This window comes from Felis catus, chromosome C2, assembly GCF_018350175.1.
Source record: "Felis catus isolate Fca126 chromosome C2, F.catus_Fca126_mat1.0, whole genome shotgun sequence".
Lineage (NCBI taxonomy): Eukaryota > Metazoa > Chordata > Mammalia > Carnivora > Felidae > Felis > Felis catus.
In genome coordinates, this window is record NC_058376.1 from 141,997,481 (window position 1) to 142,025,386 (window position 27,906).

Below are 27,906 nucleotides of genomic sequence, written 5' to 3' on the forward strand. Positions count from 1 at the left end.
ACCTAAAATTATAAACCAGGATATTTTATTCTCTAGACCTTGCTATGCAATATAGTAGCCACTAGCCACATGTGGCCTTTGAGCACTTGAAATATGGTTAGTCTGAATTGAGATAAGCTGTAAGTTTAAAATAGACATGGGATTTCAAAACTTACTACTAAAAAAAAGAATATTTCACTAATAATTTTCAAGTATCAATTATATGTTAAAATGATAAGATTTGGGCTATATTAGGTTAAATAAAATATATTGTTAAAATTATTTTCGCCTTTAATTTTACTTTCTGAAATATATCTACAATTAAAAATTACATAGGGGTCTCACATGATATTTCTGTTGGATAGTGCTGCACTAGATTCTTCTTTGGATTGACTAACCTTTACTCTCAATTTCTGTCTGTTTCTGCTTGTTATGTTAATCAGTGTTCTAATGGTATAGCTAATCCAAGTCTTTCCTAAATTCTACCTGCATTCAGATGACAGCTTACTTTACCACCCACCTTTTGCTTGCTATCATCTGGAGGAACAATTGAGTCACGTCCTTGGGTTAACCAGTGATGTTTTTTGCCAGAAGTCATTTGGATTGGCAACCTGCCAGTTATTGGCAATCCCAGGATTGCCCCAAACAATGAAACTAGTTATTCAGTTCTATGTGCTGAGCTGATTCTCTCTGATGGAGATGAACTTTTCTTAACATTCATATAGTAAATCCAGAGTAGGATTCTGATTGGCCCTTCTTGGGTCACATGCATGTTACCGAAAACTAGGGTCAGGAGGGTGTTGCACTTCACTGATTTTGTTGATAGGCCTAAGCCTGTGACTAGTGGGGAAAGTTTGTTGCCAGAAAAAGGAGAGAGGAAAGTGTGTATGTCTAGTAGATAAAATAGTAGTTACTACTATCTGCTGTGATTAACAAGCCTCTCACTTAGGGCAGGTTGAGCTGCGCCTCTGCTTGTTTGAGTTGAAGCTGCCTGGAGTTTACCCGCACAAATGTGTGCAACTAAGAATACCAAATCATCCTAAATCATAGACTAGGCAACCTGAAAGTAAAACACTTATGCTTTTCCTCCATTTACTCTTCTAAAGTCTGTTCTTTAGTATTTGCATGGTTTCATTTGGCAAAGGCATATAGAGTACTTAGCTGTAAATGCTGAGTAATTATATGCTGTTGTAAGTGACTGAGCCATTATCTACAGTAAGTGTGCAACCTGTCATAGGAAAAACAGCCTTTGGATTTATCCTGTAATTAGTCCATATTGCTATAATTATGTTCCAGAAAAATGTCTCTTGGCCCACTTTAAACATATATACATATATACATATATATGTATGTATACATACATATGTATACATATATATTTTATATGTATACATATATATGTATACGTATATATGTATATATACATATATACATACATATATATACATATATATACATATATATATATATATTTTTTTAAGTAGGCTTCATGCCCAGTGCAGAGCCTAATGTGGGCTTGAACTCATGACCCTGAGATCGAGACCTGAGCTGAGACCAAGAGATGGACACTTAACCAACTGAGCCACTCAGGCACCCCTAAACATATTTTAAGAAGACTAGAACTCATATTGTTTAAAACCATGTTATAGTATTTTTGTGGGGAAAAAAAGCACAATTCTTGGAGTTGGTCAAATGAGGCTTGGGAGTTCTTTTTGATAAAAAGATAACCTAGAGATATAAGAAATTTAATTGCTTCTGTTTGTCAGCATATTTTGATTTTGTTTTTATGGTATGCTTTTCTTTACCTGTTGATTTTGAGATTTGAGGGCATGATCTGTCAACAGTCATTGAAAAATATGAGGATATCTTTAGTTTCAACTTGCAATTAATTTTTATAGCTGTTTACTGTCCTCAGTGGTTCCCCATTCATTATACCATCCCTGTTCAGTAAGGTTATGATAGGTAGAGAAACAAAGAATCAGAGATATTAAGAAGTTTTTCTAAGGTTATGTAGACAGTAAGTGGCAGAGCTGGGACTTAAACCTACACCTTCTGCGTCAAATAGTATGCCTTTGGCTACATATGACAGTATATTTGGCTAATAGTGGTGTAAACAAAGAAGACATTTAATAACCTTATATTAAAAGAAGACTGGAAACAAATAGTTCCAGGCTAGTTCAAGGAGCTAGACTGATGTCTCTGATTCTCTCGACCTTTCCCTCTAGGCCACGCTATGATTACAGGAGCTCCAAACATCACATCTTCACAGAACAGAATCAATCTAAAGCAGAAAGAGAAAGATAGGAGACCTCTTTCTCTCTCTCCATCTTTCCCTCTGCCTTTTCTTTTTTTCTCCTCTGTCCTCCTTTCCTGTCTATTTCTCTCATTCTCTGTTTCTCTCTCTCCCCCTTCCCCTTTCTTTCTTGATTTTGTCCACCTTTCTCTCTTTTTTCTTCTTCTCTTACATTCTTTCTTTCTTCCTCTCTTTAGTTAGGAGATACATCTTTCCAAGAAATAATTCTCCAGACATTTCTTCATATATCTCATTGGCTAGAACTTGGTTATATTTTTAACCACAGTAACAAGGGAGGCAGGCAAAGGAAATATCTGGAACTTTTAGTCTCTGTTCCTGGAGGCAGATTTTGCTATAAAAGATGATAGCGTTGCAAAGTGTTTTGGTAGCCGATAGTGTCTACTACGTCTCTGTACTCCAAGTCCAGTGCTCTTTTAATCTTATCTCATCGGATGTATTTTTATTGCTTAGAAATAGAAATAGCATTAGAATTTTTTCACTTATTTAGAAGCCATTTATTGGCACATTACTAGACGATGTGGTATGGATTCTGGGGCTGCAAAAATTAATAGATACTCTTCTTGTCTTTAAGGAATATATGATCAATGAAGGAACGTAGGACCTGAATGAAAATGCTTTAAACGTAAATCAACATCTAAATGCAGTTGTACTGAAAATACGAACTATAGGAGTTTGGAGTAACAACAGTTGGAAGGCAGAAAATATTGCCTTCAATTGGTATTTAGTATTCAAGAACTAAAGTGAATGTATCACCAACTCGGTATCCTACTAGGAAATCTGGCTGCAATTTGGTATTTGGTAATGTTGCAAAGTTCTTGCAGTGCTTATTAACATACAGATGGAATCCCTATTTTTGGTGGAAAGTGGAGGGCAATGAGTTGAAAATGTGGCAGCTGAGTTTGTGTGCACAGTCACACTAAGCTCAGGCCAAGTTGTATACATTGAATTCTTTTGACAAACCATTCTCAGGAGCTTTAAGTAGTCTTGGTGAATAGTCACGTTGGGATATTGGCCAGTTTTGGATCACCATACTAGGCTTACTACTTAATACCACTCTTTTTGTTATTTTTCTTTAGTATACATTCTATTTGGTGCCCTGTAGCCAGAATGCTTCAGTTGGGGCATAAAGTTGCCTATTGACCGTCCGTAGATTTTGGAGCAAAGTTTCAAGTTGGTAGAAGCATGGGCCTGGAACACCTGTGTGGTCATTTCAGGCCAGCGATGCTAACATGAGTGTCCAATAGATGAGCTGGATCTTCTCTATGAAATGTAGCTTTGATACTTAGGTAATTTTAGAGTTAGAAATTCTTCATAGCATTTTGTACTTAGAGAGTATTCTTCAGAATATGAAACTTATGGCTCTTTGACAGTAGATTCTTTGTCATGTACATTAAAAAAGCCTCCCATAGCCTTTGATACTGTACATTATATACAGTAGGAATTCAGTAAGTGATTATTTTATTAAATGAGTGATTATTTCTTAGAGGATTCCAGCATATTATTAAAAATAGTTTCAAATTGAAACATCTTCCTTATTGGACATCAAGTTTCAGACTAATAAAAAAAATTGCATTTGTGGGGCGCCTGGATGGCTCAGTTGGTTGTGTCCAACTTCGGCTCAGGTTATGGTCTTGCAGTTTGTGAGTTTGAGCTCCATGTTCTACTCTGTGCTGACAGTTCAGATCCTGGAGCCTGATTCAGATTCTGTGTTTCTGTCTCTGCCCCTCTGCCATTCATGCTCTGTCTCTGTCTCTCTCTTTCTTTCTAAAAATATGAACAAAATGTTAAAAAATTGTATTTGTGATAAAAATACATTGAATAGTGAAACAAGTTTGGCTTAAAATTTTTTCAGAAATGTTTAATACGAAATAATTAAGGCACAAAAGAGTATAAGCATAGATAACACATATCCTTGTACTTTCTATCCAGTTAATAAAAAAGTGATTTATTTTATTTTATTTTAGAGAGCAAGCAGGGGTCAGGGGCAGAGGGGGAGAGGGAGAGAGAGAGAGAGAGAGAGAGAGAGAGAGAGAGAGAGAGAGAGAATATCTTAAGCAGGCTCCATGCTGAGCATTGAGCCCAATGTGGGGCTTGATCCCACAACCCTGGTGGAAATCAAGAGTTGGATGCTTAGCCATCTGAGCCACTCAGGTGCCCCAAAGTTTGTTTTTAAATGAATATTAACTCTCTTTTTGTGGATAAAAATTAGGACTTCCAATCTACATCTTGACAATGAATCAGGAATAAAATTGAGAAGAAAGATCTGTTTTCCCCTGTATTTAACCTTAAAGATGAGTTACTTATTATTTTTTGACTATTTTATTACTTCTGTAAAATAATTACACATTATAAAAAACTCAAATAATACAGAGAAAGAAATAAGCATCTGAAACTCAACAGTTCAGAGACAATTACAGATGACATTATTTGAGATATTACATATGCATACAACACGTGGAAATATGTATGCATTTTACATAAATGGGTTCATACCATTCATTTTACTCTGAAAGTTGCTTCCTTCCTCTAACCCCCATCTGCTGCATGTAGTGGATGTTTTTCCATTTAAAGAGGAAAAGGATCTACACTGATTTTAATAGCGGTACACATGATCATTTTCCTGTATCATGATGTGCTTAACAAGGCATCTATTCATGGCGATGTACATTTCTAATTTTTCCATATTATAATCTGTGTTTAATAAATAGTCCTGAGCATGGTTTTGTTCTTTTATCCTTTTAAAACAGTTCCTTGGGTAAATTCTTAAGAATGGGTGTGGTGGATTGTCCCAGCGTCTGGATGTTTGGCCTCCTCACTGCATCTGTACCCTTTGCCATGTTACTTTCCAGCACTTTTCCTTGTGAGCAGGGTGCCACGTCCCAGCTTTGGGCTCCGGTGACTCGCCTTGGTCAACGGGATGTTAGAAACGTGGTGCAAGCAGAGTCCCAAAGGTGTTTTTGCAATTGAGTTGCTGCCGTCGCCATGAGAAGGACATTCCGAGCCAGCCTGCTGGTTCCGGGAGAGTGAAAGCAGAACGAGCCCAGGTAAACGTATTCAGTGAAGTTCTAACTGAATCAGAGTCCTCACCCAGCCCGCAGGCCCCTGCGTGAGCCCGGCAAGGTCAGCAGAACCGACAACCCATCCGCAGTTCTGTGAACACTAACAGATTGTCTGTGGATGCCAATGAGGCTTTGTGGGTGTTTGTTACAAAGCATTAATGTGGCAATAGATAATTGATATAGTGGGATTTGGCTACTGAATTTTTTTTATTGGTACCTATATTGATTTGTAGTTTTTCTAAGCCTTGATACATTTTTCTGGGTTTTTTTTAAAGGTGATAAATGCAGTTTAGTGGAAGTGATTTCATACATCCATTATAATTAGATGAAAGTAAAAGACCAAATCCAACAAGCAAAAACTTCCTTGCTAGTTTACAGACCTCATTTCCATCTTGGGTTTTGCATTTATCTTGGCTATTTGTTTTTCATGTATATGAAAATCATGTTAATAGTTAATGTTTATTTATTTATTTATTTATTTATTTATTTATTAAAAAATTTTTTTTTAACGTTTATTTATTTTTGAGACAGAGAGAGACAAAGCATGAACAGGGGAGGGTCAGGGAGACACAGAATCCGAAACAGGCTCCAGGCTCTGAGCTGTCAGCACAGAGCCTGACGCGGGGCTCAAACTCACGGACCGCGAGATCATGACCTGAGCCGAAGTCAGCCGCTTAACCGACTGAGCCACCCAAGTGCCCCAATGTTTATTTATTTTTGAGAGAGCATGAGAGAGAGAGACAGAGCATGAGTGGGGGAGGGGCAGAGAGGGAGGGAGACACAGAATCTGAGGCAGGTTCTAAGTTCTGAGCTGTCAGCACAGAGCCTGATGCAGGGCTCAAACTCACGAACCGCGAGATCATGACCTGAGCCAAAGTCAGACTCTCAACAGACTGAGCCACCCAGGCGCCCCAAAAATCATGTTAATAGTTAAAATGAAGATGAGTGATTAGTTGTTCAATTACAGAAAGAAAATAGAAAACTTAAATTACTAAGAAAAAGAAAAAAATTACCAAATTGATAATCCAAATTTGTTTATTTATTTACTTATTCATTTATTTATTTGTAAATGTTTATTTATTTTTGACAGAGAGAGCGTGTGCACATGAGCAGGAAAGGGGCACTGAGGGAGACAGAGGATCTGAAGGCAGAGCCAGATGCAGGGCTCAAACCTACAAACTAACCTGAGCTGAAGTTGGATGCTTAACAGACTGAGCAACCCCAGGGCCCCTAAACTAAATTTACTTTTAAAGTTTTCTTAAAAGATTGTTAGTTTACTTATATTTGCATCAGTCTCATAAACTCTTATAAATGTTATAGCATTTAGTTTTGACCGTCATTCTAATTAATTTTAGGGCTGTGATTCTGGCCTCATTTTTCTAGCCTTGTACCCATGGCCCCATATTAATATTTATGCTGAACTAATAGAAAGTTTTTGTCCATTCTCACTTTAGACTTTGAAATGAGATCATTAGTTCCCATCAGTTAAGCAGAATTGCATATTCAGTCCAATTATCCTTGAAATCCACCAATAATCCCCAAACTTCATCAGAGTGATTAGTATCCATGTATTCTATGCCAAACCTTCCACTTAGAATTGTAATTAAGAAGATGGATATTTTAAAGTTTCACCTTTTTGTCCCTTCTCAAAACCAGCACTTTTTGACTGTTTTGATTCTTGTAGACTGTGCATTGTGTGTGGTTTCTGTACCTTCCCCATCTGAGTCCACGATCTATCCCTTCAACCACATCCTTACATCAATCACCATGTTCCCTTATCTGTTAGCCTTCCTCTGCACCTGTTATAAGCTGCTCTCAACCCAGGGCAACCCACCCCTCCACAGGAGGACCCCACTGAGGAGGGTTACATCTACCATTCCCCTGGGGCCCTCGCTCTACTTCTGTGTCTAGCATTATTGGCAGATGATCACTTTTGAGGAGAAACTAATGATTATTCAGAGTGTATATTCTTAAAAACATTTCTTAAATGTTTATTTATTATTGAGAAACAGAGACAGAGCATGGGAAGGGCAGAAAGAGGGGGAGACACAGAATCTCAAGCGGGCTCCAGGCTCTGAGCTGTCAGCACAGAGCCCGACGTGAGGCTCATACTCACGAACTATGAGATCATGACCTGAGCTGAAGTTGGACACTTTACCGACTGAACCACCCAGGCACCCCAGAGTGTATATTCTTTTTAAAAAAAAAAAATTTTTTTTTTAACGTTTATTTATTTTTGAGACAGAGAGAGACAGAGCATGAACGGGGAAGGGGCAGAGAGAGAGGGAGACACAGAATCGGAATCAGGCTCCAGGCTCTGAGCCATCAGCCCAGAGCCCGACGCGGGGCTCGAACTCACGGACCATGAGATCGTGACCTGAGCTGAAGTCGGACGCTTAACCGACTGAGCCACCCAGGCGCCCCCCAGAGTGTATATTCTTAAACTTACTTTGCTTCATGGCTTCAGACTTTCTTCCTCCCATCTACCATCTATACTGCCATTGGTTATTTTTCCAAAATATCACATTCCTGCCCTGATTAAAAATATCTAATGAATCTCTTCTGCCTAAATTCTGGGCATGGCACCCCAGGCCTTTCACAATCTGCTCGCCACCTGTTTCTAGATTCAATTTCTGCTCCTGGCTGTGGGGAACAGAGGGAGCTAAAGGGGCAGCCAGCGTAGAACCAGCTGTCAGTCAAGGCCGTGTGTGTGTGTGTGTGTGTGTGTGTGTGTGTGTGTGAGACAATTGTTGACATTCCAGGTGGGTACCACATTCTAGGGGACTGCACTCTGGAGGAATAAGGTCATAGTTTGAAAGTGTAGGGAGGTGTCTTGGGTTGGATTTCCCCTAATTTCCCTCAAGTTCCTGCAGAACTTGAGATATGTTTGTGTGAAGTCAATTTATTTGGAAATATGGTCTCAGGGAACAGGAATACAGGATGGAGGAATGAAACTGGAAAGGAGTAAGTCAATACAGGGGTAGATGATTGAACTGGACCAGCACTAGAGGCATCGTGTGTTGGATCCAGTGAGATGTCACGCGGAGTCTTGTGCAGTGCATCTAAGAACTGTTTTCTTGGTGGCAGCGCAAGAGGGAGGAATGTATTCATTGACTTCTGTTCCCCATGGTCGCGAGTGGCTTCGCTGATACTCATTTCCTTGTACATCTGGATTAAGAGTTACAAGTGAGGGGCGCTTGGGTGGCTCAGTCGGTTGAGCGACCGACTTTGGCTCAGGTCATGATCTCGTGGTTTGTGAGTCGAAGTCCCGGGTCGGGCTCTGTGCTGCCAGCTGAGAGCCTGGAGCCTGCTTCTGATTCTGTGTCTCCCTCTCTCTCTGACCCTCCCCCGCTCATCCTCTGTCTCTCTCTGCCTCAGAAATAAATAAACATTAAAAAAAAAAAAATAAAGAATTCCAAGTGATTTGGAAGACATCTTGGTTTGGCCTCAAAGGGATTCCTGGGCAGAAAGCACGTGGTATTTGGTGCAGCTTAAGGCAGGGCATATGCTCTACTTGTTCTGGGACAAAGGAACTCAAAGAGCTAGTAACTGTGAAAGTGGCTAAAGTAAGAGGCGGAGTTAAGAAGGTTCAGAAATGTGCACAAGAAGCAGATGACTTAGGTAGTATGTTGAGCTAGCGTCATCGAGGGAACCCCCCCTGGAGTAATGAGCAGTCAAGCTGGACACGAGCCAGGCCTCTGCTCAGAACCTTGCTGTTTGCTCATGACCAAAGTCCCTCCAAGTACCTAGGAGGACGGATGTGATCTGTTTCTCCCTTTACCCCTCTAATCTCATCTCCATCTTCTCTCCCATCGCTTATTCCTTTCTGACCACACTGGTCTCTGTGCTGAGGCTCTCACATGCTTCTGCCTTAGGACATCTGCCGAGGCCCTGCCCCAAGCACTCTGCATGATGAGTGTGAGATTCCTAGAGATCTGTCTCTTTGTTCCTTAACATCTTTGTTCACATGCTACTCTCCCAAGGAAGCTTAGCCAGATCGCCTATTAGAAATGTTAACCCTCTTACACTCTTGATGCTCGTCACCTTTCCCTTTTCCCGTAGCACTTTATCACCTTCTAACATACTACAAAATTTGCTTCCTTAATAAGTTTTTTATGATTTTTGTCTCTCTCCCTCTACAGAAGGCAAGCTCCACAAGAACTGGCGTTTTGACTGGTTTGTTGGCAAATGTATCCCAAGTACCTGACATATAGTTGGTGCTCAAAAATGTTTAATTTTGGGGGCACCTGGATGGCTCAGTCGGTTAAGCATCTGACTTCGGCTCAGGTCATGATCTCACAGTTCATGGGGTTTGAGCCCCACGTCAGTCTCTGTGCTGACGGCTCAGAGCCTGGAGCCTGCTTCGGATTCTGTGTCTCCCTCTCTCTCTCTCTGCCCCTCCCCCACTTGTACTCTGTCTCTGTCTCTCTCTAAAAAATAAATAAATATTAAAAAAAAATATATATATTTAAAAATTTTTATTTTTGAATAAGAAAATAAAACAACAACACCAAAGTGAACTCTTCTTTAGAGAAGAGGCTCACAGTTACTGCCTTTTGTGCTTTTTTTGAGTCCACAGTTTGTAATCCAGTCAGTAGGAACAGCAGCTGCCTGCTCCTAATTGGAGCAGGGACAGAGATGGGCTAGAATTTTAACCATGACCTTCCTTTTATTGAAATTCAAGCAGGGCAGTGGTGAAAACTAAGCAATTTGTTGTCCTAACAGATTTACGAATGACAAACCACAGCTGAGAAGCTTTGAAAGGAAGGCAAAATCTGTCCTAGAGAGGAAAATAATCATGATTATGATTTATTTGATCATGCTGTATTTGTACCATGCTCTAACTTTCTGTGTATCATCTAAGCATTATAACAGGCATTTACAGTAGGTAGAAATTACGATCCCTACCTTAGAAGGAAATGTTTATTATCTATTTGTACTTAAGAAGAACTGAGGTAAAATTCACATAGTATAAACTTAACCATTTAAAGTGTGCAGTTCAGGGGTGCCTAGGTGGCTCAGTCGGTTAAGCATTCGACTCTTGATTTTGGCTCAGGTCTGGATTGTATGGTTTCGTGAGTTTAGGCCCCACCTCTGGCTCTGCACTGACAGTGCGGGGCCTGCTTGAGATTCTCTCTCTCTCCCTCTTTCTCTCTCTCTCTCTCTGCTCCGACCCCACTTGCACTCTCTCTGTCTCTCTCAAAATAAATAAGTAAACTGAAAAGAAATTAAGTGTGCAATTCAGTGGCATTTAGTATGTTCACAGATGTTGTGCAACCATTCCCTCTATGTAGTTTTCAGAACATTTTTATCGTCTCGTAAAGAAACCCCATACTCGTTATGCAGTCTTCATTACCCTCTCCCCACAGTCCCTGGCAACCACTCATTTGCTTTCTGTCTCTAGGGATTTACTTATTCTTGATTATTTCGTCTAAATGGAATCATACAATATGTGAATTTTTGCATCTGGCTCCTTTTACTTAGCATAATGTTTTCAAGGTTCATTAGGTTGTGGCGGGTATCAATATTTCATTCCTAGTAATGACTGAATACTATTCCAGTGTGTGATGTACCACATTTTGTGTATCCATTCATCTTTTGATGGATATTTGGGTTGTTCCCTTCTTTTGGCTTTTGTGAATAGTGCTGCTATAAACATCTGTTTTTTGTTTCAACACCTGGTTTCAATTATTTGGGCTTTATACCTAGGAGTGGAATATACTTTTATTTTTACCTACTTTGTGCTGGGGGTTTCTTTTCTGCAAGACAGAAACACTAATTGAGGTGGTATTAGATGTATTAGCTAGGTCAAATGTGAAGCAATGTTAAGAAGAATGTTGAGATGAGAAAGCAAAAATTTCAGATGAAAATATGTAAACCACAGGTTCCGCATGGTTGCTATGATTAGACTGAGAATTTGACTCTTAGGCACCTGGCAGGTGCCAAACGCTTTTTAAAGTCAGAAATGAAACCTGGAAGTAAAATGTTTACACAAGCCATGAAATCTAAGAGATGGGTTTGTTGGGGCACCTGGGCAGCTCAGTTGGATGAGTGTTTGACTCTTGAGTTCGGCTCATGTCCTGGTCCCAGGGTCATGGGATTGAGCCCTGCATCGGGCTCCATGCCCAACTTAGGTCCCCCCCCCCCCCCCCCCGCCTCTCTCCTCTGCTCATGCGTGCTTTCTCTCTTAAAATGAAATGAAATAAAAATTTAAAAGATGCGTTGTCTACATAACAATGAAAAACTTCTGTACAATCAAAGGAAAAAAAAAGTTAAAAGGTAACTAGGAAACTGGAGGGAGCTATTTACAAATTGGTAATGAAAGGTCAATGTATAACATGTAAACAGATAATTTAAAAATGTCACCCAATGCCTGGGTGACTCAGTGGGTTAAATGGCTCAGGTCATGGTCTCCCAGTTCACAAGTTTGAGCCCTGCGTCAGGCTGTGTGCTGACAGCTCAGAGCCTGGAGCCTGCTTCAGATTCTGTGTCTCCTTCTCTCTCTGCCCCTCCCCCACTCGAGGCCTCCCTCTCAAAAATAAATAAAAACATTAAAAAATTTAAAAATGTCACCCAAGACATTAAAGGGTAAGCAGGCATTTTGAAAAAAAAGAAGTTTTTTTTTTGAAGGGAGTAGTCTAGTAAATTAGAAAAGAATTTAAAAGATAACATTCAGTGTTGATGGGGATGTGGATAAAAGGTCAACATAAAACAGTGTTGGTGGGAGTTTATATTTGCAGACCTTTTTTGTAGGGCAAACTGATAGCATAGATTAGCATAGATCAATGGAACAGAATGGGGAGCTTAGAAATAGACCCCGCAGATCTTTGACAAAGGAGCAAAGGCACTTCAGTAGAGAAAGAATAATCTTTTCGGCAAACGGTGTTGGAACATTTGGAAATCCATATGTCAAAAAAAATGAGTGGACACACAGACCTTATACCTTCCACAAAAATTAACATATTGTAGTGAAACTTCAAAACACGAGGGATGGAAAGAAAATCCTAAAGACTACCGGTGATAAAAGACACATTACCTACAATGGGAAGAAAATCAGAATGATATCAGACATTTCATCAGCAATACTTGATGCATAAAGCAAATATTCAGCATTTTCAGGGGCAGTGGGAGGAAGAAATGGACGCACGGATAGAACTTAACGTACCTCATCTGGCTGTGAGAGGAGGTATTGAATTCTGTAGCTTGCAAATCCAGACTTAAACCCATACAGAAAGCTAGAGTGTAGCCTAAGCCTGGGGTCGGGGGTACAATTAACTTGTAAGAAAGAGAAGCGAAAGCAGGCATGTTAAGGAGAAAATGATTAGTGTGTTTAGTCGAGGCTAAGCTAATTCAGTGGTGTACGTCTGGATAGCTGTAATTTTCCTCAACTGTGTATTTATTCTCTTTATACCAGTCGTGACAAGGCAGTTACCAAAGATACTCATTTAATCCCTGTGCCATACTGTACTTTCTATAGAGGCTCTAGCAAGTGACAGGCTTTACTGTAGAGAAAGCCTTCTGGTCAGTGTGATTGCTCAGAGCATGACAGCTCCTTCTGCTGTAAAACATGATTTGGGGAGAAAGGCTTTTGCTCCGAAACAATGTAGTTTAGCCTAGTCAGTTAATCAAAAAGTGTAATGCTGGGAGATGTAATGTCATCATGTGGAAAACTTTCGGCGTATTATCTCATCCACTCACCAAATGCGGTCTTGCAATTAAAATCCCTCCATATACCAGCAGATGGAATTTTATGCAAGCACACATAGACGTGTGCCAGGAGACTAAGAGAAGTTCCAAAGCACAGCTGCCTCCTCTACCTGACATAGGACTGAAAGAACCAAATTTATAAGTGAGTGCTTGCCAGACGGCAGACCTCTCGGCCTAGCCAATTATGTAAATGGAACTGGAAGAATGATTTGTACCAGGCACAGTTTCGGACGAAAGCCCCATTGTTGTAAAGCCCTATCCTTGGTCTACGTCGTTTTCAAAGTTTTTTGCTTTCTTTCCACTTTTGATTTGACTTTCCTGACTTCTGGAGAAGCAGCTGTGGGCGTACAGAGTAAGACCTTTCTTAAATTGAGAATCTTCATAAAGACATAAGATCGGCAGAAACAGGGCTCAGTTCGGCAGCACATGCACTAAAATGAACCATACAGAGAAGATTAGCATGGCTTCTGCTCAAGGATGACACACAAATTTGTGAAGCGTTTCATATTGAAAAATCAGCAGAAACGTTGGGATTAAAAATTTTTGGTTTTAAGTTTATTTTTTTGAGAGAGACAGAGACAGCATGAGTCAGGGAGGGGCAGAGAGAGAGAGAGGGAGAGAGAGAGAATTCCAAGCAGGCTCCGTGCTGCCAGCACAGAGCCCAGTGTGGGGCTCGAACCCATGAACTGTGAGATCATGACCTGAGCCAAAACCAAGAGTCAGACGCTTAACCAGACTGAGCCACCCAGGGGCCCCATGAAACATTGAAATTTTAATCACTCACTGTGGTATGTTTATGAGGTCAGCAAGTAGGGATTTTCAAGAATTGGCTAAATATATTCTAAAACATTGTCTTTTGGTTCCTTCAAGCCAAATCAAAGCCTAGAATATGTTGATCATAGAACATGCCTCTAGGACTGTAGCAAATGCCTTATTTATTTGTGTCCAAAAGTTATCTTGGGACCCCCACAGATTCAAAAAGAGTAATTTTTACGGCAGCGTCAGACCAGCACAGTTTTTACATATTGTGCTCCTGCCCAAGTTTGATTTGGAGAAAGCTTAACAAGTATGTGAACAATACGGTGGCCTAGATGGAGACCGACTTTAGGAACCTTAGTTCACAGACCACATAGTTACTTACTTGATTTTGTAAAACTGTTTTCTTTCCAAATATGTGTAATTTTATGGTTCCCGACTCTCTTTTCCCAGGTGTTTAGCAGTAAAATTCTCCTGAACTGCAATCATATTTAATAGCTCCTCTTGGGGTGTGGAGAAGGAAATATAAAAAATAGAAGGGGTAGGAAATGAAACTACTAGAAACAATAAGATGATTCATTAAGAAGCCCAATTATAAATTAACATACAAAATCAGGAGATTTCTTATGTAAAAATATTAATACATTTTATATAAACTGTATAGAAATTTATATAGGAAATATAATAGAAAAATATGTTCCATTCATAATGGCATTACAGGACATAAACCATACAGAAATAAACTTAACTAAAACTGTAAAGGTCCTTTTGGAAGAAAACTGTAAAATTTCATTGTGGGGCCATAAAAGAGGTCTTGAATAAATACATTAAGTACTTTGTTTTAAGTCTCTGAATATTTATCATGATTTTGTTATTTAAATACAAATTGTGGACATTTTCTTAAGGCAGTAGATGAGTTACAACAGGCCTTTATCACATGCATAGAACCTTACTGAATGGGTATACCTACTCTTAGCAGTTACTAATGGCAAATATTAGAATGTTTCCAATTTTTCTGTGTTGGAAACAATGTAACAAGAACTTCCTCATGCATATATTTCTTTTTTCTTTATTTTTATTAAAATTTTTTTTTAGTATTTATTTTTGACAGAGAGAGAGAGACAGAGACAGAGACAGAGCATGAGTGGGGAGGGGCAGAGAGAGAGGGAGACACAAAATGTGAAGCAGGCTCCAGGCTCTGAGCCATCAGCACAGAGCCTGATGTGGGGCTCCAACTCATGGACTGTGAGATCATGACCTGAGCTGAAGTCAGACGCTCAAGTGACTGAGCCACCCAGGTGCCCCTCTTTTTTATTTTTTTTAACGAAGCATGACTTTTTTTTTTAATTAAAAAAATTTTTAAAAATGCTTATTTATTTGAGAGAGAGAGAGAGAGAGAGAGTGAGAGAGAGAAAGAGAGACAGAGTGTGAGTGGGGAGGGGCAGAGAAGGAGGGAGACACAGAATCCGAGGCAGGCTCCAGGCTCTGAGCCATCAGCACAGAGCCCGTCTCAGGGCCCAAACCCACTAACCATGAGATCATGACCTGAGCTGAAGTTGGACCCTTAACCAACTAACTGGGCTACCATGGTGCCCCTTTATACCTGTATTTCTATATATTCACTTACTAATTTCTAGAAGTGGCTCAAAACGTCTGCATGTTTAATATTTTGGCAAATGCTGCCAAAATGTACTCCTACCAGTGCTGTTTTACGGTGCCTTTTTATCCGTGTTCCTTTAATACTGAATATTATCTCTTAACATTTTTTCTCAATCTGCTAGATTCTCCCCAAATACAACTATTTTTTTTCTAAATGCCTGTTTATACTCAGGTTGTCTTTTTGAAAAACATGATTTGTAGGTGTTATTTATGTATTATGGACATTGAACTTTTGATACCTTTGCTGCTAATAATTCCCTCCGACTTTCTAGTTATCTTTTAACTTTTTCCCCTTTCGTTGTACAGAACTTCTTCGTTTTTATGTAGTCAAACCTGTCTTTTAGATTTCATGGCTTCTGTAGATATTTTACTTCGGGTTTCATTCCTTACTTGGAAAAGCCTTTGACACCTGTCAGTTGCCTAGGAGTCAAATTCTCTGTGTAGTTGTAGCAACCATGGGGACCCTGAGGCTACCAGTTTGTGACTCCAGTGGCTTCTCCTCCTGGTGAGCAGGTCTTGGCTGTAAGTCACTGCATGCATCTGTCTCTCTAGATTACAGGGTGTTATCTGCCTTGTTACCTCAGTTCTGTGATGGGTCCAAGGAAAGCCATTGATTTTCAGTTTGCTCAGCTGTTTCTTGTTGGAATGTAAGCGTGATAATTTCTAATCTTTTTGCATCTGGGAGCAGAAACTGGAAGCCTTTTACCGTAAATTATTTGGATGTAAGTTCTGAATAGGTTTATGTAGATCCAATTTAGCAATCTAGGTTTGGGTGGGGCATGGAGGGGTGGCATATCAGGAATCAGTGTTGTCTAGTTAACTGCCTAGGTAACATCCGAAAGAGTTTTTAGACAGCCGAGAGAAGACATCAAGTGGTTTTATTTATTTATTTTTTCTTTTTTCTTTTTTTCCTTTTTCTTCTTTTAATACTTTTTTTTTTCAACGTTTATTTATTTTTGGGACAGAGAGAGACAGAGCATGAACAGGGAGGGGCAGAGAGAGAGGGAGACACAGAATCGGAAACAGGCTCCAGGCTCTGAGCCATCAGCCCAGAGCCTGACGCGGGGCTCGAACTCACGGACCGCGCGAGATCGTGACCTGGCTGAAGTCGGACGCTTAACCGACTGCGCCACCCAGGCGCCCCCATCAAGTGGTTTTATATCCAGGTGTGAGTCAGGTAAAGAGCTAGGGCTGCAGATAGATTTTCCGAGTCAGCGTAAATGCGGTATTGAAAGTCTTGGGTAGCTTCTTGTCTCCCAGCTAAAGTCCTTATTAGTACATTCTGTGCGAGTCTAAATGGTCTGGCTCTTGGTATTTCCCTGACCTCCCCTTCTCCCCTTGTTCACTGAGCTTAAACCACACTGACGTCTTTGCTAGTTCTTAAATAAACAAGGTCTGCGCTGGCTTCCTGGCCTTTGCCTTTGCTGTTTCCTCTGCCTGTAATGTTTTGCCTCCTGGTGCCTTCTCTCACTTTTCCTATGTCTCAAAACCACCTACTCAGTGAGGCCTTGCCTAAAATTACTTATGTCAAATTCAGCTGCCTGTCTGCGTGCCTCATGTCTCCCTTCTCCTTAGCGTGTGTCACTATCTTACATACTCTGTGATATATATTGTTTATGCCCTATTTCTCCCATGAGATTGTAAGCACCACAGGGAAAGGGACTTTTCCTGTTTGCTTCACTGTATCCTGAGGTTTTAGGGGCCACACTGTAGAAGTAAAAAGAATCAGGTGAAAATAAATTAAACTATATTGTATTTAGGGGCATCTGCGTGGCTCAGTCGGTTAAGCATCCAACTCTTCTTGATTTTGGCTCAGGTCATTGATCTCACGGTGGTTCATGGGATCGAACCCTGTGTTGGGCTCCACGCTGACAGCTGACAGTGTAGAGATTACTTGGGATTCTACCTCTCCCTCTCTGTGCCCCTCCCCTGCTCGTACTCTGTCTTTGTCTTTCTCAAAATAAGTAAACATTAAAAATTATATTGTATTTAACCCATTCTATACCAAGTATTGTCATTTCATGTAATATAATCATATAATCACTATAAAAATTAGTAATGAGATAATTTACATTCTTTTTTTTATGTTTAAAGTATTCAAAGTCTGGGGTGCATTTTATACTGACATCGCATTTAATTTGCACCAACCACATTTCAGGGGTTCCAGAACCACATGTGGCTAGAGGCTGCTGTGTTGGACAGCTCTATGAGACTTGTGGGCTATGTTAGGATTGGGACATTTTTCTTAGGAGAAGTTGGATGTAGATTCAGAAGTGACATGATCAGTTTGGTGTTAACACAAATAACTGTGGCAGCAGAGTAGAGAATGAATTGGAGGGACTCAAGAGTCTGTGCAGGGAGATCGGTCTAGGAGGCTGTGAGAGAGATTTGCAGAGAAACAGATGTGGTGGTGCCTGGACCAGGGTGCTGGCTGTGGGAGAGCAGAAGAGAGAAGATTCAGGAGACATTTAGCCAGGACATTCCACAAGGCTGGACAAAAATTGGTTGCAAAATAGTGAGGTAACTTTATAAGTCAGATAATAGTTTGATTATAATTATCTTTTGTCTTCTGGAAGAGAACAGATTAGAAACGGTGACAGTGGCACTTAGTTTTTAGTGGATAAATCTAAATGGCCACATGATGGCGCCAAAACCTCGATAGTTAGTGTGGCTGTTCAGACCTGCGGGCAAATTCCTTCCACAGAAATGTCACCACCTTCACTTAGTTATTTTATTTTAAAAAACAAATTCATTGAGGATAAGTGAAATTTTGTCAAAGTAATGTTTTAGTTCTAATCATGTTCTTAAGTCAGTAGGTAAAACTGACTTAGTTCTCATTATTTTATACTTGCAAAACTGGAGTTGTCTAACCCAGAGCGTGCCGAAGAAAGATGAAGTTCAGTATTTATTTATTTAAGTATGAGACCAGTAGGATCTGTGTATAATAACATCGCTCTTTTTTTGGGAATGCAAACATTTCTCCAAAGTGCATTGGAAGAGATACCAAGCTTTAATAAGAGACAATTATGAAGTTGGTGAACCCAGATACCTCAGTATAACACTTGAAATGATTGGTTAGAGGAAGTACCCTACCCTGTACATAGTAGATTCTTGATTAATATTTGCTCATGGTGACTGCAAGTATGAATTAAGGAAAACCCAAACCACCTGTTGGCCCAAGTTGGTCACTTTTCCCAAATTAAGTAGTCAGTTTTTGTTGGATACGAAGCATGGAATTTAGAAATCTGTAAATGTTACAGATCCAATTTTAGCATACCTTGAAGACCCCCAAAGAGGTCATTTATTCACTCGACAAACATTCTCTGAGTGTTTACTATGGGCTCAGGGCTATGACTTCAGGATCGGCACATGACCTTTAGTGCTATTAAATGATTACCTTCTAGAAATGTAAATGCCACAAGCACTCACAGCCGCAAGGATCATCAAGCATAAAACCTCAAGTGCTGAAGGTCAAGAACCATAAGTGCCACCCGGTCCCAGCAAGTCTTCACCAGGGGTTGGTTTCACAAAGTGCCAGAAAACACTGGGATAGTATGTGCCATTAAAGTATCATCAAGGGCTACAAAGTGCCAAGATACTGACATCCAGAAGTGCAAGTTCTGTTAGCTTCTAGACCAGAGGTCAGCAAACTCTGGCCTGCAGGCCTACCATCTGCTTTGGTAAATGAAGGTTCACTGGGACAGAGCCACACCTACTCATTTACACATAGTCTATGGCTGTTTTTGTGCTGGAATAGCAGAGTGAATAGTTGCAACAGAGACCTTTTGCTTGCAAAGGCTAAAATCTTTACTATCTGACTATTTAAGGGAAACGTCTCCTGACATGCTCTAGACCCACAAATGCCCTCAGTCTCTAACCACAAGTATCATTAATTCCTGGAACTAGATTTGCCTCAAATACTTTATTTTTTTTTTAATTTTTAATGTTTTTGTTGTTTTATTTTTGAGAGAGAGAGAGAGAGAAAGAGAGAGAGAGAGAGAGAGAGAGAGAGAGAGACAGTGTGAGTGGGAAAGGGGTAGAGAGAGAGGGGGAGACACAGAATCCAAAGCAGGCTCCAGGCTCCAAGCACAGACCCAACACAGGGCTCAAATTCAGAAACCATGAGATCATGACCTGAGTCAAAGTCAGACGCTTAACCTACTGAGCCACCTAGGTGCCCCTGCCTCAACTTTAAATCACGCTTGCTACCAAGTGCAGCCAACACCTAGAAACACAGTTCTATCAATGAGTAAACTTACAGAAAACCATCCTGGGAGGTGTGATTAAGAACTGGCAAGAAAGTTCGTAGACTCTGTCTTTGCATTTCAATCAGAATAGGTTATAGAATGTAGACAGAGGTTATAGGTTTTGTCAAAATTCTCATGTTAATTATTCTTGCCTCTAATTTTGACCTTTCTTGTGGATATTGTTTTTGTAAAAGAAGAAATAAAGGGGAGGAAGTATTATATTTTTCATATGAATTCTTCTTGGATATTAATTCTCAGTTTCAGGAGTACTGATTTCATTAACCTTGAACTATCAGAATGTGGATAAAAGATTATGAATATAAATGAACTCAGAGTTAGAACTTGTCGACATCTACTTTAATAGCAATCTAAATACTGTCAGAAGGGAAAGGACTGCTCTGGCAAGTTTAGTGACTAGGCTGATGTGAGGGCTTGAAGGCACAAATGTTATGTCATATAATGCTCATTTGTTACTTTTTGAATTTAAAAAGTAAAAAAAAAAAAAAAAGTACACCAGGCGTAGCAGGTGGGGGTCCCAGTAGGGTCCAAGCATCTGGAAGGAACAAATTGGCTGACATCTGAGACTTAGAAATCAGTCTGCAAATGAAATGCCCCTGAGAGTGAGCAAGGAATCAACACTATTTCTATACTCAAAGTCCCAGGAGATCCTGGGTGCCATCAAAGAGAAACAGAAAAAGGCATGAACTGGAGTCTGAAGTGCTCTTTACCAGTTGTGTGTCCTGGGACAAGACTCTTAAATCTGAGCCTTGGTTCTTCACACATAACTTGAAGCTCATCATCACTGTTATCAGTCTCCCCATCAACATTTCATAGCATCCTCACTGGTGTTTGGAAGTTGCTCAGTGTGATCGACTGTCTCTTTTGATTCTCACGGAAGGCAGAGATTATGTTCCTCTCTTGACAGGTGACATAATTGAAGCTTAAGGTAGAGGTGACTTCCCAAGGTCCCACCGGAGACCATGACAGGGCTGGACTGCTCCATGGCCCATTGCTTTCACCCCGTGCTAAGGAAACCTGCTTTGGTATAACTTTTTTTGAAAGGTGTTTCCAAAGCATATTAGTAATCAGAGTGTTACTGTACTTTATTTGGTAATTTCACTTCTGGGAATATCAAGGAAATATTCCTATAAAAGTAAAGTGAATAAAGACATTCACTGCAGCATTATTTATCATGGTAAATAATTGGAAACTTCCTAAATGTCCAACAAAGGACGTATGCCACAGATAATGACATACTACATAGAATCTTAAATATTCACCCTGAGGCCTATTTAGAAATATGGTAGAATGCATAAATCCACTCTGTGAAAACCTGGGATGTACCATTTTATCCACATTATGATGCCAATTCAGTGAAAGTTTGCCTAGATATGGAAAAAAAAAAAGAATTGAGAAGTACAAAGAAAAATGTCAACATTTTTTTCCTGAGGTAGTGACATTTCGGGTAAATTTTTCTTCTGTTCATGTCATTATAATCCGTACAACAGGTTGGAAATGCAATGCACACTTACACTCGTTCCTCGTATCTAATGGAATCATTGTGAAGACCAAACAAGAGAATATGAATGAGTAACTGGATAAACTTGATACGCTGTGAGACAATTCCGATACCATCATTAAGAAGTCTGACCTGTGCGTTAGGAGATGTCTCGAATTCAAAGGGAAAGAAGCCCTGGGATATCTGCCCTCACCATCTAGGTCAGAGATCAGCAAGCTCTGGCCCCAGGGTCAAACCCTGACTACCGCCTGTTTTTGTATGGCCCTTGAGCTAAGCGTGATTTTTACATTTTTAAATGGTACCCCCCCTCCCCCCTGCAAAAAATAGAAGAATATTGTTTCACGACACATGGAATTATATGAAATCCAACTTTCAGGATCTATCAGTAAAGTTTTATTGAAACACAGTAACACCTGTTTATGTACTGTCTATGGCTGCTCTCCTGCTACAAACAGAGCTGAGTTGTTGCCATAGAGACTGCATGGCCCAGTTTAAAATATTCGCTATCTGGCCTTTTACCAAAAGAGTTTACTTACCTCTGACAGAGGCCAGCTCAGTTCTCCCGTCTTGTCCAGGCCTCGTGAGATTTTTATTCCATAGATTTTTCTCCCTTGCCCTTACATGGTTACAAATGCTGTCTTCTTAATATTTAGATTTTTAGAAATGTTTAAAAAAAATTTTTTTTTTTAACGTTTTTATTTTTGAGACAGAGAGAGACAGAGCATGAACAGGGGAGGGGCAGAGAGAGAGGGAGACACAGAATCGGAAGCAGGCTCCAGGCTCCGAGCCATCAGCCCAGAGCCCGACGCGGGGGCTCGAACTCACAGACCGCGAGATCGTGACCTGGCTGAAGTCGGACGCTTAACCGACTGCGCCACCCAGGCGCCCCTAGAAATGTTTTTAACACATTAGGGATGAAGGCCAGTGAGCGGCTAGGACACTGACAAGGCTTACATGGCGGTGTTTGCCAACCTGCAAATGTGTGTTCCGATAGCCGCTCACGGGGAGGTATAAGACCCATACTGGTCATCTGGAGATCCAATCTTTGATCTGTTCAAAGTTTGAGCCACATGGGCCTCTGTTCCTCCATCTGTAATAATGAAGTTGACTGGATGATTTCTGAGGCCCCTTCCCGCCCTACATTTCTGTTAAGGACTGTGTCATTTCGATACTTGGTGGTTCTTCATAGCATTGAGTGTTTGGCTCTTTTAATGATCTTCCTGACTCTGGGACAAGTAATCAATCAAGTTTAAGACCAGGAATCAAGACTTAAATGCCTACCTGGCTCAGACGAGTCAAATAAATGAGAGCACCCACCTGAGGTAGTACAGAGGTCATGTTAAGCATGGTGGTGAGCTACAGAGTGCTTGCCCTATCTAAAGGGAGTGGCTGTGACTAGACTGCAGCCTAGTTTTGCTAGATCTTTCATATTTTCAAGAGATAATAGAAAATATGGATTTTGATACGAAATCTTCTAATGTTGGATGTTTAAAAATTTTTAAAAATACAATGTATACAGCCCTCACAGGCCCCTTCCCTTTTTCTCAAATACAGAATGGGCCTCTGGGTCACCATTTTAAGAACTCTTACCTCCGCGTGTAGGAAATTCTTACATAGCCTCCCACTGAGGTTACCCAGCAAAGTTTCTCCAGGAACCCTTGTCCATCACAAAATCCTATCTTCAGACGTGACATCAGGCTGAGGTGGCTGAGCGTGTCTCCAAATGGACTTGGGCCTTGTGGTCACTTAGAACTTGAAGGATTTCAAAAGGCTGTTAGTATCAGGGCTCTGATTCTCTGACAATACTGTGTCCAAAACTTTTCAGATGAGTAATCCTGGCCCAACTCTCCCACCACCCCCACCTTTGTACTCACTTTGAAGTTGATCTTCTCTCTCTTTGGTTTCATGCAGTTAGCTAGATGGACTGTTTAGTCGATCTAACAGTCCTGGGAGCGGAGAGCCTGGGCCTACACTGTAAACAACTTATAAACACACTATCCTTTTATTTCTTCTTTTTGTCTGGTGGTGGGCACATGCAAAGGGTTTATTTATTCAATAGATGTCTACTGAGTGTCTGCTGTGTGTAATAGGAGTTGCTGCAGGGACTGCGGACACAGCATTGAACTACAGAAAATCTTACTCTCATGGGACTTACAGTCCAGAGGGGAATGTGACAGTGATGTCACATAAGGGGAAAGGTGTAGTATTTTCTGTGGTATGGTTGTGGAGGGCTTCTCTGAGGAAGTGACATTGGAGGAGAGGCCCAAATGAAAAGAGCAAGCCATTAGAGTATTTCTAGGTAGAGGGAACAGCAAATACAAAGGCCCTGAAATAGATTTCTTGTTGTGTTGGAGGAATTTCAAGGTTACAAGTGTAGATGGAGAGCAGTCAGCCACGGGAAGAGTTATAGGAAATTGAATAGGTAGCCAGGTGCCCGATCACACAGGTTCTTACCAACATGGTGAGGACTTTTCTTTTAAGGATGTAGGAAAGCCATTGGAGGGGTGATATCATCTGATTTACCTTGTAAGAGGCTCCCTCTGGCTGCTGTAGGGGTGCAAGAGTTCGCAGCAGGGAGACCTGTTAGGAGGCTCTGGTGGTGACCCAGGCAGGTGGATGATGGACTTGGCTGGTAGAGGTGGATGTGTGGAGAAGCAGTTGGATTTGAATATATTTACAGTAAGTAGAGGTAACTTGTGTTCACCGTTTAAGCTAACTCAAAGGCCATTTTCTTTGAGAAATACTTGTACTGTTCTTCCATGCTGGGTTTCCCTCTTCTGTGATTCCCCCAAATAGCCCATGCTCACCTCTGTTAGACACATAATATTGCACTGAAATGCTATGTCCTGTGTTCGTATCTGTCTGTGCATTCTGTTCTTTGAGATCCGGGACGACACCTTATTTCTTTCTAGTGCCTGGTACTAAGCCTGCACATAATTGGTGTTTAATGAATGTCTGTTGAGTAGATATATAAATCAACAAATTAAGAGGAAACATTTGTTAGGAAGAAGGAAATTTCTTGGGCGATAGCTGAGTTGAGTATCATACCGTCAGTGGCTGGTAATTTTGGTGGAAAGCTTTTGTGAACCTCAGCGAGCCTAGGTTTATTTGACTTCATTGTAAGGCTTTTCTCGGTCGTCTTCTTATATATCCCAATCAAACAATTAATTGAAAACTTCCCTTCTGGTAAATAAAATCTGGTAAATAAAACAAAAGACACTTACTGGGTCTAGGACTTTATGATATAACAAATTACTTAATATGCAACTTCTGAAGTTTCATAAAAAATACTTCAACATTTTCTCTACCTTTGAGAGTAGATAGTAATTTGAAGCTTATTGATGGTGGAGGGATAATTATAGATGTGCCATTTTATCTCTCAGAGCCTCTGAAACTGAAGCATTTAAAATGATATGCTATATGTTTATACAGCCCCACAGCCCATGTGTCAAATTTTCCTCTCCTTTGTACATGAGATATAGAAGAAAAAAGTGTCAAAAATGATCTTACTGGAGAAATGCTTTGCATGTTGTTAATTTTCATGTGGCGATACTATAAAAGGAATGATATGAATATAATTTTGAAATGAAAAAGGGAAGAATAAGGTGAACAGATTTGAGCCAAGGAGTGGGCAGTTGGGGACCAGACTACTTTTCGGGCTTTATTCCTTTTTATTGGCTCACTTTCTGGATTTGACCAGGGAATGCGAGATAAAATACTAGTAAGAATTATCGTTCATTTGTTCATTTACTCAATCAGTAAATAAGCAAACAGTGGCCAAGGCATGGTATTTGCAGTGGGCATACTAAGTGTCGACTAAGGGGGGAGTCTGTCAGCTAGGGTTGATGTTGTTCCATTGCAGATAATAGAAAACCAAATAGAGGTTACTTTTCTCATAAGATGAGGTCAGAGATAGGCAGTCCAGGGCAGTCATTACTGTCCCATGAAGGCTCTTTCTGGCTGTCTCTCCTGCCATCCCTTGGATTGTTGCTTTCATTTTCATGTTTGCAAGATGGCTGCTTTACCCTAATACTGTGTTGTGTTCCAGATATTTTTCATGTATTCTTTACGAAGCACGGTGCCCAGCTCATGGGAGGCACTCAAATGTTTATTGAATAGATGAGTAAATGGCGATTCAGTGAAAATATCTGAAGCACAAAAGTGCATAAAAGCAAAAGCTAAGTATTCCAAATTATTTAATAGCCTATCATTGTCAGATGATCTGAGCGATTCATTGTTGCAATGTTGCAGGCTGTGTTCACTAGACATAGGCACAGAAGATGTGGTTTGGGGCACAAGATAGTTATCAGGGATTAGTACCTTGAAACGAAGAGGGCTGGAAGCAGTGGGGAGAAGGTGATGTGCAGTGAAGGCCCAGCAAAGCTCTAGAACAAGCATTGCCTGTTGTAATTGTCATGCATTGAGTTGAAGTGGCCTGTCCCTACTGACCCTCCCGGCACCCATCAGTCGCCTGATGCAGGCTGCTCTGGGAAGGGCATGGGCTTGAACAAGGTGGCTCTCTGTAGCTCGTACTGGGAGGGAGCTGACAGCTGCCCACTGACGTTTATACTCTTCACAGCTGGGCAGCCTGTCTTTTCCTGAAGAATAATCTGGGTGGCATATCTCCATATCTGACATTTCACTTGACTTGTCATAACACAAAAAGCAAATAACAAGATCCAGGAAATAAGAAGAAAGGAGAGAGAGGGCGAGCCATAGAGCTCAGTTCCATAGCAGAAAGCTCAGCTTGAGGAAAGAAAATGATGGCTGTGGATGCTGCAATGTAGAGGTGACTTTGCCCACACAGACGTAGCATCAGTTAAGGAGGGCTTCTCCTTGGACAGAACTCTGTATTTGTGCAGAGTGTTTCATTGGCAGAAAGTTCTGTTCAAAACTGAATTGACTGAAGGAGTATGGTTTATAGATGGGATTTCTAATGCAAGCTTGCCATTGTCTCAGCTCTAAATATGCAATCCGTTTGCAGATCCTGAGGAGAGCCGCACCTTGTGGCTGGAAGTAGCTCGTTTCAGGGACTGAATGGTTTGCTTTGTGTGCCTCCATAGAATGGGATCGTGTGGATGCTTCCTTGATTTTAAAGTGCATCAATTATTTTTCCCTGGAATTTCATGATTATATCCATCGTCTGTATATGGATACCTCGCAGTGCTTGCTTACAGTCCTTTTTCTTTGCCTTTCACTTCCCATATGCTTCCCATATATATGTCCTTGGTATACAGTCCCCTCACCTGGTATGGTTGTCTTGGTCAATTTCTGACTCTCAGATGACTGCAACTAACCAAGAACCAAGCTGAATTTGGCTCAGAGAGTATTCCCTTTTAAGTAATGAAAGATTCTTGATAAAGTAAATGCGATAGGACCCCAGGGAATGACTCACTAATGGTGTAGATGGCCCCTTTGGCATGAGGTGGCAGAGATATTTGGGAAAGGGAGAAGAACAGGAAGAGGGGGCCAGACTTGCTTAAACTTAACTCTGTTTAATAGACGACAAATTGATGGTTACCAAAGGGGAGGCGGCAGGGGGATCAGTCAAATAGATGATGGAGGTTAGAGTCACTGATCATGGTGAAAACATAAAATAATAAAGAAAAAATCCTAAATCAGGTTATACTGTTTGTATGAAATAAAAAAAATACAGTACATTTTGAAATTAATTATCTGCATACAGCGTATTTTGTTTCTGAATATTGCAAATAACAGGTTCCCATTTTCACCAGTCATAGTCTTCTTTGTAGACAACCGTGTGAGCCTTCTCAGAGCTATCTAAACACAATCATGAAAGCATTTGAGAGGCAAATGGAGTCATTTTGGTGTTGGCATTCTCAAATCAAAACTATTATTAAAGACAATAAAGTCCTTCTGATGAGACCCTAGACATTTTCAACAGTAATCCCTGGTTTTTAATGAGATGACCTTGTTTTGATTTTGTATTTTATCCTTTTTATTGTGTGTTTTATTCCGTTGCTCTTACTCGTGTTATTGCTTTTGAAGATTCTGAATAATGTCTTAATTATTTTGGTAGGAGTTCATCATCAAAAGCAAATTGCTCTTATTCGAAATGTAACTGTTGTGTTTTGCTTTGGGAAGGAATATTTAAAAAGGCTCTCCATATTTCTGAATAGGACGGTTTACTTCTGGCCACACGGGATCAGCCACCACCTTTGTGGCCTCCTCGAATGGAATCAAAACCTGTGTGAATTCATTCTGCACATAGACAAGATGAACAGAAATAATGCCTTCTCATTGAAAGCTTTGCATTTTTATTTTAACATACTTGCTTCCCCATTATGAAAATAATGCAACTTAATTTATTATGGGAACTGTGAACAATAGAGAACAACACCTATGTGTACAACCTAAAAATCTCCTATAACCCTACTCAGAAAGGGCTGCTGTTAATATTTTGGTGTGTTTCTGATGAGTATGTTAAATTATTTCTATTATGTGTTATATATAATATGTAATGTTTGCATATCTAAAACTGTATAGATAAGTAAACATAATCTCATAATTTGCCCTTTCTACTTAATTATTCAGAGCATTACTGCTTTGTTAGAGCACACTTTCTAGTGGTTGCAAACAGTTATGACATGGATGGATCAACTTTCTTTAAGCAATTGCTACTCTTGGATATTAGGTGTTTTCAGT

General features: G+C 40.3%; 1 long non-coding RNA gene and 1 other non-coding gene across 2 annotated transcripts in view; both read left to right on the forward strand.

The window, feature by feature from the left end:
* The first annotated feature begins 4,408 nt into the window (after positions 1 to 4,408).
* The window catches only part of LOC109491549, a 37,258-nt gene continuing 13,760 nt past the window's right edge, over positions 4,409 to 27,906 (forward strand). The window contains exon 1 of the long non-coding RNA XR_006585578.1: positions 4,409 to 5,337. This is a non-coding gene — a long non-coding RNA (uncharacterized LOC109491549). The remainder of the gene's footprint in view (positions 5,338 to 27,906) is intronic.
* Positions 13,469 to 13,571, forward strand: LOC111556393. Its single transcript, XR_002735878.2, has one exon. It is a non-coding gene; the product is annotated as a U6 spliceosomal RNA (small nuclear RNA).